This window comes from Orycteropus afer, unplaced genomic scaffold (assembly GCF_000298275.1).
Source record: "Orycteropus afer afer isolate SDZICR_OR568_19922 unplaced genomic scaffold, OryAfe1.0 scaffold00024, whole genome shotgun sequence".
Classification (NCBI taxonomy): Eukaryota; Metazoa; Chordata; class Mammalia; order Tubulidentata; family Orycteropodidae; genus Orycteropus; species Orycteropus afer.
In genome coordinates, this window is record NW_006921611.1 from 7930271 (window position 1) to 7943480 (window position 13210).

Sequence of the window (13210 nt, forward strand, 5' to 3'; positions counted from 1 at the left end):
GTTCAAACCCACTAGCCACTCCTCAGAAGGAAGGTTGGGCAATCTACTTCCATAGTGATACTGCCTCGGAAACCCAAGGAGGGGTCACTATGAGTCAGATCTGACTTGATGGCACATAACAACAACATACCTTACAATGGCAGAATACACATTCTGTTTTAGTGCAAATGAAAGGCATATCAAAATAGGCCATTCTCTGTGATATAAAGCAAATTTCAATAAATTTGAGAGTAGTTAAATCATATGGAATATGTGCTCTGACCGTATTGTAATTAAATTAGAAGGCAGTAATAAAAACTATACTGAACCATTTGGAAATTAAGTAAAAGACATGTAATGGAAATATTGTTTGGCTCAAAAACTAAATTACAATAAAAATCACAAAATATTTTTAGTGAAACAATAAAGAGAATGCAATCTATCAAAAGTTGTAGGAAGTGATTAAAACAATGTTCAGAGGAATATTTATAGCTTTAAATAAATATATTAGTAAAGAATATGAAATTAATGATACAAGTTTCTATATTGTGAAACTAGAAAAAGAAGAGTAAATTAAACTCATAAGAAGTAGAAAAGTAGAAATCAGGACACCGCCAAACCTTGCCCAGAGTCAGGCGTGTAACCAGCCGGAGCGGCGGCGGCAGTGGTAGGACCGCAGTGGCGCCAGAACAGAGACCGGGAGGGAGCTCGAGGCGTGGGGAGACGCTGGCTGCGGGAGACCGGAGACAGCAGGAGAGAGAGCCACAGTATTTAAATTGACCAACCTAATGTTACAACTACTTGGAGGTGGCCAAATGTAAACTAAAAGCCTTAATTAAAGTGGTGCAATTTTGTATAACTTAGCATCCATCAGTAGTTCAATACATTTGGATTGCCATGCAAGGGCTTGCATTATTAAAAAAAAAAAAAAAAAAAAAGTAGAAAAGTAGAAATCAATGAACTAATTAAGAACAGAAAAAAAACAAAGTTAAAATTTTCTTCTTGGAAAAGATTACTAAAGTTGGTAAGGCACTTGCAAGAGTTATCAAATAGAGGGAGTAAGGGGAAAAGGACAAGACACATTACTAAGATCAGGAATATAAAAGTATCACTAGATTTTAAACACATAAGAGGATCTTATAAATAATTTATGCATGTAATTTCCAAACTAATGGAAATGAAAAATATCCATGAAAAACAAACTATTCAAAACTAATCCAAGAATAATAAAATTGAATACTTTTATGTTGTGTAGGAGTTCTGGTGGCATAGTGCCTAAGTAATTTGACTGCTAACCATAAGGCTGGCAGTTCAAACCCATCATCCACTCCTCAGAAGGAAGACTGGGCAATCTACTTCCATAGAGATAACACCTTGGAAACCCAAGAAGTGGTCATTATGAGTAAGATTTCGACTTGATGGCAGTGAGCTTAGTTTTGGTTTGTAAAGACATTGGATTACAAATTTACCACAGGGAATATTCTGTGCTCATATGGCTTCATTAGTGAATTCAGCTCGATATTTAAGGAACAAATAATACCAAACATACAAAATCTCTTTTAGAGAATAGAGGAAGGGGGGAATTTTCTAACTCATTTTATGACTGGCATATCTTAGTACCAAAACCTGATAGGCAAAGTATCAGCTTAAAAAACAATATGTTAAAAGCCAGTAATTCTCATGATCATAGATGCAAAAGTCCTAAATGAAATAGTAACAAACGTGAGTCTAGCAATATATAAAATGGATAATGTATCACAACATAGAGGAGTTTATCTGAGGAATGCAAAAAACAAATGAACAAACAAACAAAAAAACAACCAAACCTCACTGTCGTTGAGTTGTTTTCCAACTCATAGCAACCCCTCCTTGGGTTTCCCAGAGAGTATCTCTACCGAAGTAGATAGCCCAATCTTCCTTCTGAGGAGAGGCTGGAGGGTTTGAACCACCAGCCTTCTGGTTAGCAGTCAAATGGGGAATGCTAGGTTGGTTATATATTCAAAACCTTACCATGTTAATAGAACAAAAGGATAAAACTTGTAAGATTGTATAAATCCACCACCCACTGCCATCAAGTGGATTCCAACTCATAGCAACCCTCTAAGACAGAGTGGGACTACCCTATAGTATTTCCAAGGCTGCAAATCTTTACAGAAGCAGAATGCCTCGTTTTTCTTCCTTTGAGCGTCTAGTGGGTTCCAACTGCCAACATTTTGGTTAACAGCTTAATGTTTTAACTGCAAGGTTGTTTAAATAGATACATTTAAATCATTTGATAAAATTTAATACTAACTCATGTTTAAAACTCTTAGCAGGTTGAATTGAAAAATGCTTCACCAGTCTGATAAAGGATTTCTACAAAAAATCCTTCAGCTAATGGTGTACTTAAATATGAAGTATTAATTATTTCTCTTTAAGGTGAAGAATAAAACAAGGATGTTCACTTTCACCATTTCTATTCAACATTATCCTTGGGGTCCTTGCCAGTGAGATAAGAAAAGCATAGAAAAAACATAAAGGGCATGAATACTCTGTAGGTACATATTTATACTCTATGTATTACATAGTACATATGTTATATACAATATGTATCTACATTTCCCACAGAATAAATTGGAAAGTAAAATAGATATATATTTAAAGAAAGATGTGCAAGGCTTCTTCACTCAAAATTTCACAATATTGCTTACAGAAACTAAGGAAGACTTATAATTTGGAAGACTCAGTATTGTAAAATCCTCAATTCTCCCCAAGTACTTGTAGAAATTGAAAAGGTAATTCTAAACAACAACAACAGTGCAACACAATGCATTGCCGTCAAGTCAGATCTGACTCATAGAGACCCCTCTTTGGATTTCTGAGGCAGTATCACTACAGAAGTAGATTGCCTAACCTTCCTTCCAAGGAGTGGCTAATGGATTTGAACCACCAGCCTTCTGATTAGCAGTCAAATGCCTTAGGCACTACACCACCAGAGCTCGTAATTCTAAACGTGGAAATTCAAAGGAATTAGAATGGCTTAGAGTGTCTTGGAGAACAAAGTTGGTGGACTTAAACTACCAGATTCAAGACCAAATATGTACCCAAAGTAATTAAGACACTGTGGAATTGACATAAGAATGATGGCCACTTAATTTTTTCTTTCTTAAAAAAGTTCTAGTGCAATTGGAGACAGAACTATCCTGAAGATCTTTTTTTTATTATATTATATTATATTAGAGCAACCAGAGGTAATCCTCAAAGCTTGTTTCATAACATACAGATTCAAAGACCTGAATTTGAAAGCTAAACTCTAAATGTTCTAGAAGAAAACATGGTGAAATACCGTAAGTTTGAGGTAGGCAAATTTTTTTTGACATTACAAATGTTCAGTAACCATAAAACAAAAATATAAATTTGGATCAAACTTTTTAAAAAATATATATCTTCTGATCATCAAAATAAAATATTTACAATATATATATCTGAGGACAGACTTTTATTGAGAATGTGAAAAAAATTCTGCTACACACACACAAAAATAACATATAACACAATTTTTTTAAAAAATAAGAAAAAGACAGAATCATCAGAAAAGAAGGTATCTAAGTGGCAACTAAGTTTATGAAAAAGTGCTCAACATGATTCATCATAATTGTAATGGTAAATAAAAGGACTAGACAGCCTCCAGAATGGCTCAAGTGAAAGATTGCCACACCAAATACTGGTAAAAATGTGGGGCAAACAGAACTCTCATACATTGCTAATGGAATCATATAATGGACAACCAGTTTGCAACACTGCCATTCACTCATTCTTTATGACCTAGAAATTCCAACTCCAAGTATATGCCAAAGAAAAAGAAGTGTAAAGTGCTCACAAAATGATTTAGGAAAGGATGTTTAAGGCAGTATTATGTATAATAGACAAAAAGTAAAAACAACCTAGATCACAGCAAAATGGATGTACTGGTTTCAACAATGGAATTGTACTCGGCAACAAAAAGGTAAAGCTCTGATAAACACAATCACATAAATGAATCTTAGAAAGCAAAAGAACCTGGCACAACATGTGCATACCGTATGTTTCCATTTATATGAAGTACACCAACAGGCAAAACTAACTTATAGTTAGTATACAAGACAGAGTAGTAATTACCATTAGGTAATTAGTTATTGACTGGAAAGGAACATGGGAGAAATTTCTGTAGTGATTAAAAAGTTCTATATCTGGACTTGGGTGTTGGTAATACAGTGCATATGTCCACCAGAACACCTCATTTCAGATAATTCTTTGTAACTTCATAAATTATGACAAGTTCATAACTAAAAATGTTTGGATCCCAGCACTACCACTTACTGTTTTTTACTCTGTTCTTCATGTTAGCTTGTTTTCTCTCCTTGGGACAGTTTTCAGCCATTATAAAATACAGTATTCCATAAAATTGGGCTAATAGTAATATCTTTCTCACAAAACAGTAAGGATGAAAGAGATAACCAGTGTCCTGATTTCCCATTCCATTTCAGCAGTGGGAGTGAATCTCAATTTCTCTAAGCCCAAGAAAATTTTGGTAACACTATCTAGCCTTGCCATTGATTAGCTAAGAGAAGTTTAAATGTAAACCAATTTGGCCAATTATACTAAAGGAAAGCTAGTGCTTCTAGAAAAGAAAATTCCTCACTTTAAAAATAGAACAGAGGCCTGTCTTCCTTGCTGAACTAGAAAAAAGATTTTCACAAGTAATATCTATAGTCATAAAGAAAAATTAAGTTTATGATGAAGCCAAAACTGTGAACTTGGATCCTTATGACTTTTTTCTTTTTTTTGCAAAGTCCAGCCTACACTCAAGGGGACAGGATTTCAGTCCCACCTCTTGAAGGGAAGAGTATCACAGAAGTATTTTGGACATACTTTAAAATCACCACATCTAGTTTTTCTGTCACTTGCAACCAATAGAGTTCTGTTAGATAGTCAGAAGTTCATCATTATAGTGCTATTGGTTGTTATTTTTTTTTTTTAGCAAATCAACAAATAAAACTAGCAGCCAGAAAGAACTAACAAATCATATCTTATAAACACCAACTTAGTTCTGTCCTACCTAAGCTCAAAAATCTCCTCTAGCCTCCACTGTTCAAAAATCTAAACTACCTCGCATTAGGTGTAAGGCTCATCGCAACCTGGACCCGACCACCTCTCCTGCCCTGTTCCCATAGTTTACTGCTTCAGAATGTCCCAAGGTACTTACTCTTCTCCAAATATGCTTCATTTTCATTTCTCCATGACTTTTTCTATGTTGCTCTGTTTTTAGTGGTCTTATGTCTTTTGACATAAGTCTGTTTTATGACTTTTTTTTAATGATCTATCAACTCAGACTTGCTCTTCCCCTCCTACATGAGCAAATACATCTGTAATTGTTAGTTTGTTTGAGTTACTCAAATCATGAAGACAATTTTACACATACAATAACATGTATTTTAAAAGTGAAAATACCAAGTGTTAGAAAGGATGCAAATGTAGATTTGCACCAACACTTTGAAAACACTTGGACATTATTTCTTAAAGTTGAACATTCACATACCTTCTGACACACAAATAACCACTTGTAGATATGCTCAAGGGAAAATTTTGTCCTGAAGGAAATATATTCAAGAGTGCTCATAACAGTACTAATAGTAGCATAGAACTGGAAAAAATCTAAATGTGGATTAAAGAAAAAAAAATCTTATGTAATAAATGCACAGTGGAATCTTATACTCTCTAGTTCTTTATATTTTTTTCTTGGCAGCAGTCTTTATCTGATATAGGTATCAATGTTATACTTGCTTCATAAAATGAATTTGGAAGTTAGAATCTATATGCTTTGAAAGAATTTCTGTATTATTGGTACAATATGGTTTCTGAAGTTTTGGAAAAATTCTCCTGCATAAGAATCTGGGGCTTGTTTTATTTTTATAGAATAATTTTGTGAGTATTCTCTAAAAGTAGATCTGTTAAAATGTTTCTCTCTACTGAAGAAGTTACTAATTTCATCTAGGTTTTCAAGGTTATTTGTATAGAGGTGCACAACATAGTCTCTTTTGATTTTTAAAAAATCATCTGTGTTAATAGTTATTAGCCTTTGTAATTAAAATTTTTGCATATTTGTGTTTTTCCAGTTTTTACTTGATTAAATCGTTTGTCACTTATCAATTAGTTTCTTGATTAAGTGTATTTGCTTATTTTATTTTTTCAAAAAATCAAGACATTGATTTATCAATTTTATCTACTCTTTTTTCACCTCTCTAGTTTTTGTGGATAGTTAACTCACCTTTTAATCTCAAAACACTAAAGAGTATTAAATATGACCATCATTTTAACTTTTCCAAAGGCAGCCTAATATTCTTTAGAAAATTAGCACATAAATGACATTAACCAATTTCTCATGAAATTAATACAAGTAGGCAACTATATTTATTTCCCAGTAGGTCCTAGCACAGGCTACACATTCACAGAGCTAGACAGACAGAATGATCTGGTAGTTGATTTATGTTTGATCAAGTACTCTACTATTCTCCTTATTTTTTTACACTTTGTTTTCTAGTCTAACCTTCAATTCTTCATAGAATTGTACAGTTTATAAATATCTTTACTAGATTAGATGCTACCAGTTCCATGCCCATACAGCTTTGGCCCGTCATTTCAGTGAACGTTGGCTCAATTTTCAGTACTGGCACATTCACCTCTTACTCTTTGTGTGGATGTAGGAGCTTGCTTTGCCTAAGCATGTGCCTGTCTGAAAATGCTAGGAAATTCAAAAGGAGTGAGAATAACTCTCAAACAGTGATTGATAATGATTGTGAATAATTATGGCAGCTCCAACACATTTTGTTTGTTAGGTACCATAGAGTTTGTCTCCGACTCATAGTGACCCTAGGCACAGCAGAATGAAACACCGCTCAGTCCTGAGCCAGCTCTGTGATTCTTGCTATACTTGAGCCCATCACTTCTGCCACCGTGTCAATCCATTTCACTGAGGGCCTTCCCTCTTTTGTCATCGCTCCAGTTCACCAAGCATGACATCCTTCTCCAGGGAATGGTCCCTTCTGACAACATGATCAAAGTAGGTGAGACAAAGTCTGGCCATTCTTGCCTCTAAGGAGCATTCTGGCCGCACTTCCTCCAGGACAGACCTGTTAGTTCTTTTAGCAGTCCACAGTACTTTCAGCATTCTTTGCCAACACCACAGCTCAAAAGCATCAATTCTTCTTCAGTCTTCCTTACTCATTGTCCAGCTCTCACATGCATATGAGGCAATTGAAAACATCATAGCTTGTGTCAGATGCACCTTAGTCCTCAAGGAAACCTCTTGGCTCTTCAGCACTTGAAAGAGGTCCTTTGCAGCTGATTGGCCCAGTGCTATACATTGTTCTAATGTCCTAACTGCTGCTTCCATTGGCATTGATTGTAGAACCAAGCAATGTGAAGTCTTTGAAAATTTCTATCTTTTCTCCGTTTATTGTAATGCTGCTTATAGGTCCCGATGTGAGGATTTTTGTTTTCTTTATACTGAGATATAATCCATACTTCAGGCTGTATTCTTCAATCTTTATCAGTAAGTACTTCAAGTCATCTTCACTTTCAGCAAGCAAAGTTGTGTCGTCAGCATATCCCAGGTAGTTAATGATTCTTCCTTCAATCCTGATCATGTTCTTCTTCATATAGTCCAGCTTCCTGGATTATTTGCTCAGCATACAGATTGAATAAGTATGGTGAAAGGATACAACCCTGACACACTCCCTTCCTGATATTAAACCATGCAATGTTCCCTTGTTCTGTTCAAACAACAGCCTCCTGATCAATGTACATGTTCCTCATGAGTACAATTAAGTGCTCTGGAATTTCTATTCTTCACAATGTTATCCATAATTTGTTATGATCCACACAATCAAATGCTTTTGCATAGTCAATAAAACACAAGTAAACATATTTCTGGTATTCTTTGCTTTGAGCCAAGATCCATCTGACATCAGCAATGATATCTCTTGTTCCATGTCCTCTTCTGCATGCAGCTTGCATTTCTGGAAGTTCTCTGTCAATATACTGCTGCAACCATTTTGGAATTATCTTCAGTAAGATTTTACTTGCCTGTGATATTAATGATATTGTTGGATAATTTCCACATTCTTTGGGATCACCTTTCTTTGGAATGGGTAGAAATATGGATCTCTTCCAGTCAGTTGGCCAGGTAGCTGTCTTCCACATCTCTTGAAATAACTGAGAAGTGCCTCCAGTGGGGCATCCATTAGTTGAAACATCTCAATGAGTATTCCATCAATTCCTGGAGCCTTGTTCTTTGCCAATTCCTTCAGTGCAGCTTTGACTTCTTCCTTCAGTACCATTGGTTCTTGATCATATGCCACCTCCTGAAATGGATGAAGATCGACCAGTTCTTTTTGGTACAGTGACTCTGTGTATTCCTTCCATCTTCTTTCGATGCTTCCTGCATCATTCTATATTTTGCCCATAGAATGTTTCAGTTTTGCAACTACAGGCTTACATTTTTTCCTCAGTTCTTTCAGCTTGAGAAATGCTGAGCATGTTCTTCCCTTCTGGTTTTCTAACTCCAGATCTTTGCACATTGCATTATAGTAATTGGTTTTGTCTGCTCAAGTTGCTCTTTGAAATCTTCTGTTCAGCTCTTTATCTTGTAAATTATTCCATTTGCTCAAGCTACTCTTTGCTCAAGGGCAAGTTTCAGAGTCTTTTCTGACATCCATTTTCATCTTTTCTTTCTCATCTTTTTAATGACCTCCGGCTTTCTTCATGGATGATGCTCTTGATGTCATCCTACAATTCTTCTGGTTTTTGGTCATGGGTGTTCAATGCATCAAATCTATTCTTTAGATGATCTCTAAATTCAGGAGGGATATATTCAAGGTCATATTTTGTCTCTCATGGATTTGTTTTAATTGTCTTCAATTTCAAGTTGAACTTGCATATGAGCAGTTGATGGTCTGTTCCACAATCAGTTCCTGGCCTTGTTTTGGCTGAAGATATTGAGCTTTTCCATTGCCTCTTGCCACAGATGTAGTCAGTCTGATTCCTGTGTACTCCATCTGGCAAAGTCCACATGTATAGCCACTATTTGTGTTGCTGACAAAATGTATTTGCAATGAATAAATTGTTGGTCTTGCAAAATTCTATCATGGGATCTCCAGTGTCATTATTGTCACCAAGGCCAAATTTTCCGACTACTGGTGATTCTCCTCTGTTTCCAACTTTTGCATTCCAGTTACCAGTGAGAGGCAACACATTTTGAGTGCACGTTTGGTCAATTTCAGACTGCAGAAGTTGATAAAAATCTTCAATTTCCTCATCTTTGGCTTTGGTGGTTGGTGTGTAAATTTGAATAATAGTAGTATTAACAAGTCTTCCTTGGAGATGTATGGATATTATCCTATCACTGACAGCATTGTACTTCAGGGCAGATCTTGAAACATCCTTTGTGATGACGAATGCCACTCCATTCCTCTTCAATTTGTGATTCCCAGCATAGTAGGTCATATGGTTGTCTGATTCAAAATGCCCAAAACCAGTCCATTTCATCTCACTAATGCCTAGGATATCAATCTTTATGTGTGCCATTTCATTTTTGACAACTTCCAGTTTTCCTAGATTCATACTTCATACATTGCATGTTCCAATTATTAATGGATGTTTGCAGCTGTTTCTCTTCAATTTGAGTCATGCCATGTCAGCACATGGAGGTCCTGAAAGACTTACTTTATCCCTATCATTAAGGTTGGTTCTACTCTGATGATGCAGCTCTTTCCCAGTCTTATTTTGAAAGCCTTCTGACCCAAGGGGCTTTTCTCCCTGCTATTCATAAAGTTGCCCAGTAATGTATCACACACTGTTTCTCTGCTATTCATAAGGTTTTCATTGGCCAATTTTTGGAGAAGTGGGTGGCCTCTTCCTTCTTCCTTGTCTGTCTCAGTCTGTAATCTGTGTTGAAACCTGTGCACCATGTGAAACCCTGATAGCACTTGAAACACCAGTGACACAGCCTCAAGCCTCACAGCAGCATGCAAGCCCCACAGGATGACAAACTGACAGAAAAATGTGTCCTTTAGCTGTTGGAAACCTCTCTGCCCTCCCCTTACCTAATTCCTCCCTGGATCCTGCCACTTTGTAGTCCCCTGCTACTCTGCTCTCTCCCTAACCTGACTCTAGGTGGCTAGGGCGTAGCCTTGCCTCCCACGCCTTACCTGGATCCATCTGCTCCAACACATAGCATGCGATATATCTCTGGAGTGTGCATGCTACAGTTACCCTGAGCCCCTCACTGTGATTAGACTTCTGTTTTACTTATACTTATTTGTGTGTATCTTTTTTTCTAATTCTATGTAATTTTATCAAAAGTGCAGATTCTTATAAATACCACCATGATCAAAATGTTGAGCCGTTCTATCATCATAAGGATCCCTTCCATTACTCTTTTATAACCACACACACTTCCCTCTTCTCCTCTTCTGTTCTGCACTCTGTAACTCTTGGCACCACCATTTGTTTACCATCCTCCCAGTGAAAGATATCTTTGCTGTTTCCAGTTTTTGGTGATTACAAATAAAGTTGCTGTGGACATGACTGTGCAGGCTTTTGTATGAACACAAATGTCCATTAATAATGGGATAAATGCCCAAGAGCACAATTGCTCAGTTATAGAATAATTGCCCAGCACTCATGTGTCAATTGAAATAAAAGAGCTGAACAGAAGATTTCAAAGGGCAGTTTGAGAAGACAAACTAAAGTATTATAATGAAATGGGTGAAGACTTGGAATTAAAGAAAAGGGGAAGAATGCACTTGACATTTCTCAAACTGAAAAAACTGAAGAAAAAATTCAAGCCTCATATTACAATATTGAAGGATTCTATTGAGTGAAGCAGGAAATTTCAAAAGAAGATGGAAGGAATACACGGAGTTACTATATGAGAAAATATTGGTCACCATTTCAGGTGGTAGGATGTGATCAAGAATCAATGGTATTGATAAAAGAAGCTCTAATCTGTGGTGAAGGAATTGGGGGGAAAAAAAGCACAAGGCTCCAGAAATTGACCCATTTCAGTGGGTATTGAAATGTTTCAACAAATGGATACAGTGCTGGAGACACACACTCATTTATTCCAAGAAATTTGGAAGACAAGTACTTGGCCAACCAAATGGAAAATATACATATGTTTGCCAATTCCAAAGAAAAGTGATCGAAATGAATGTGAAAATTATTGAACAATCTCATTAATAACACACACAAATAAAATTTTGCTGAATATAATTCAAAAATGATTGCAGCAGCATATTGAAAGGAAACTCCCAGAAATGCAAGTTGGATTAAGACAAAGACGTGAAACAAGGGATGTCATTGCACATGTCATATCGATCTTGGCTGCAACTTTCAGAAATGCAAGTTGAATTAATATAAAGATGTGAAACAAGGGATGTCATTGCACATATCATATGGATCTTGGCTGAAAGCAGAGGATACCAGAAAGATTTTTACTTGCATTTTATTGACTATGCAAAAGCATTTGTGTGTATCGTAAAAAATGATTGAGATGTATCATAACAAATCATGGAGGTGAATGGAAATTCTGGAACATTTCATTTTGCTCATGAGGAACATACACATACACCAAGAGGCTGTCATTCAAACAGAACAAGGGGATAATGAATGGTTTAAAAAACAGGAAGGGCGTGTGTCAGTGTTCTTTCACCATACTTATTCAATCTGTATACTGAGCAAATAATACAGGAAGGTGGACTATATGAAGAAGAGTGTGGCATCAGGATTAGAGGAGGATTCATTAACAGCCTGCAATATGTGGATGAGACAATCTTTCTTGCTGAAAGAGAAGAAGACTTTAAGCACTTACTGATGAAGATCAAAGAACACAGTAATCAGTATGGATTACACCTCAATATAAAGAAAACAAATTTCCTCACAACTCGACCAATAAACCACATTATGATAAATGGAGAAAAGATTGACGTTGTCAGGAATTTAATTTTACTTGGATCCATAATCAATACTTATGGAAACAACAGTCAATTAATCAGACATTGCCTTGCACTGGGCAAATCTGCTGCAAAAACCTCTTTAAGTGTTAAAGAGCAAAGATGTCACTCTGAAGACTAAGATGCACCTGACTCCAGCTGTGGTATTTTCAATAGCCTCATACACATGTGAAAACTGGTCAATGAATAAGTAGTACCAAAGAAGAGTTCATGCTTTTTTTTTTTTTTCCCCCAGTCGCTAGGACTAATTGTTTCCATGGAGTTTGGTCTTGTTCATTCTTCTTTGCTCTGGACGAGAGACCAATCGTTGCATCTAGATGGCAGCTTTCTAGCTTTTAATATCCCAGTCGCTACTCACCAAAGTAGGAGGTGGAACAATGTTTTGTATAGTATGTTATGCCAATTGAGCTTGATATCCCCTGCAACTATGGTCCCGAGCTCACAGGTTCAACTACTCAGTCCCTCTGGGTAGCTGGCTGTGACCAAGCAGTGACCACAACCTTGTCCCATGTCAGCTCTATTATACACCTGGGGATTCTGATCATTCACATAAGCTTACAGGACCATTGTCTGCCAACACTATACATGTTCTTGGATACACTCCCCATTTCATAGACATGCCTAGTCGTTCAGCCTGTCCACCCATCTATCCACCCATATATCTATGTTTGCTTTCACTGACAATGCAGTACTGTATGTGTAAAAGAGTTCATCTTTGTTGTCTGTACCTCCCATGTACCTCTTTATGTCTTTCTCAACCTCAGTGCTGCCATATTGGTCACTCATATTTGGTACATTGCCCTTCTCTTCACCCAAATCAATACATCTATCTAACAGCATTGCCTCCCTGGTAACCAACAAAGAAAATTTCCTTCTATAGATAAACCTGTAATCCTGTAAGTTTATGTGAATGATCAGAATTCCCAGGTGTATAATAGAGCTGACATTACTTGACTGTTGTTTCCATAAGTATTGATTATGGATCCAAGTAAAATTAAATTCCTGACAACTTCAATCTTTTCTCCATTTATCATAATGTTTTTTATTGGTCGAGTTGTGAGGAAATTTGTTTTCTTTATATTGAGGTGTAATCCGTACTGATTACTGTTATTCAAATTTATGCCCCAACCACCAAAGCCACACATGAGGAAATTGAAGAATTTTATCAGCTTCTACAGTCAGAAATTGACCAAACATGC

General features: G+C 36.4%; 1 protein-coding gene across 1 annotated transcript in view; it reads left to right on the forward strand.

Moving 5' to 3' along the window:
• The window catches only part of LOC103192135 (disintegrin and metalloproteinase domain-containing protein 5-like), a 246507-nt gene that overhangs the window by 78869 nt on the left and 154428 nt on the right, over window positions 1-13210 (forward strand). The window lies entirely within an intron of this gene.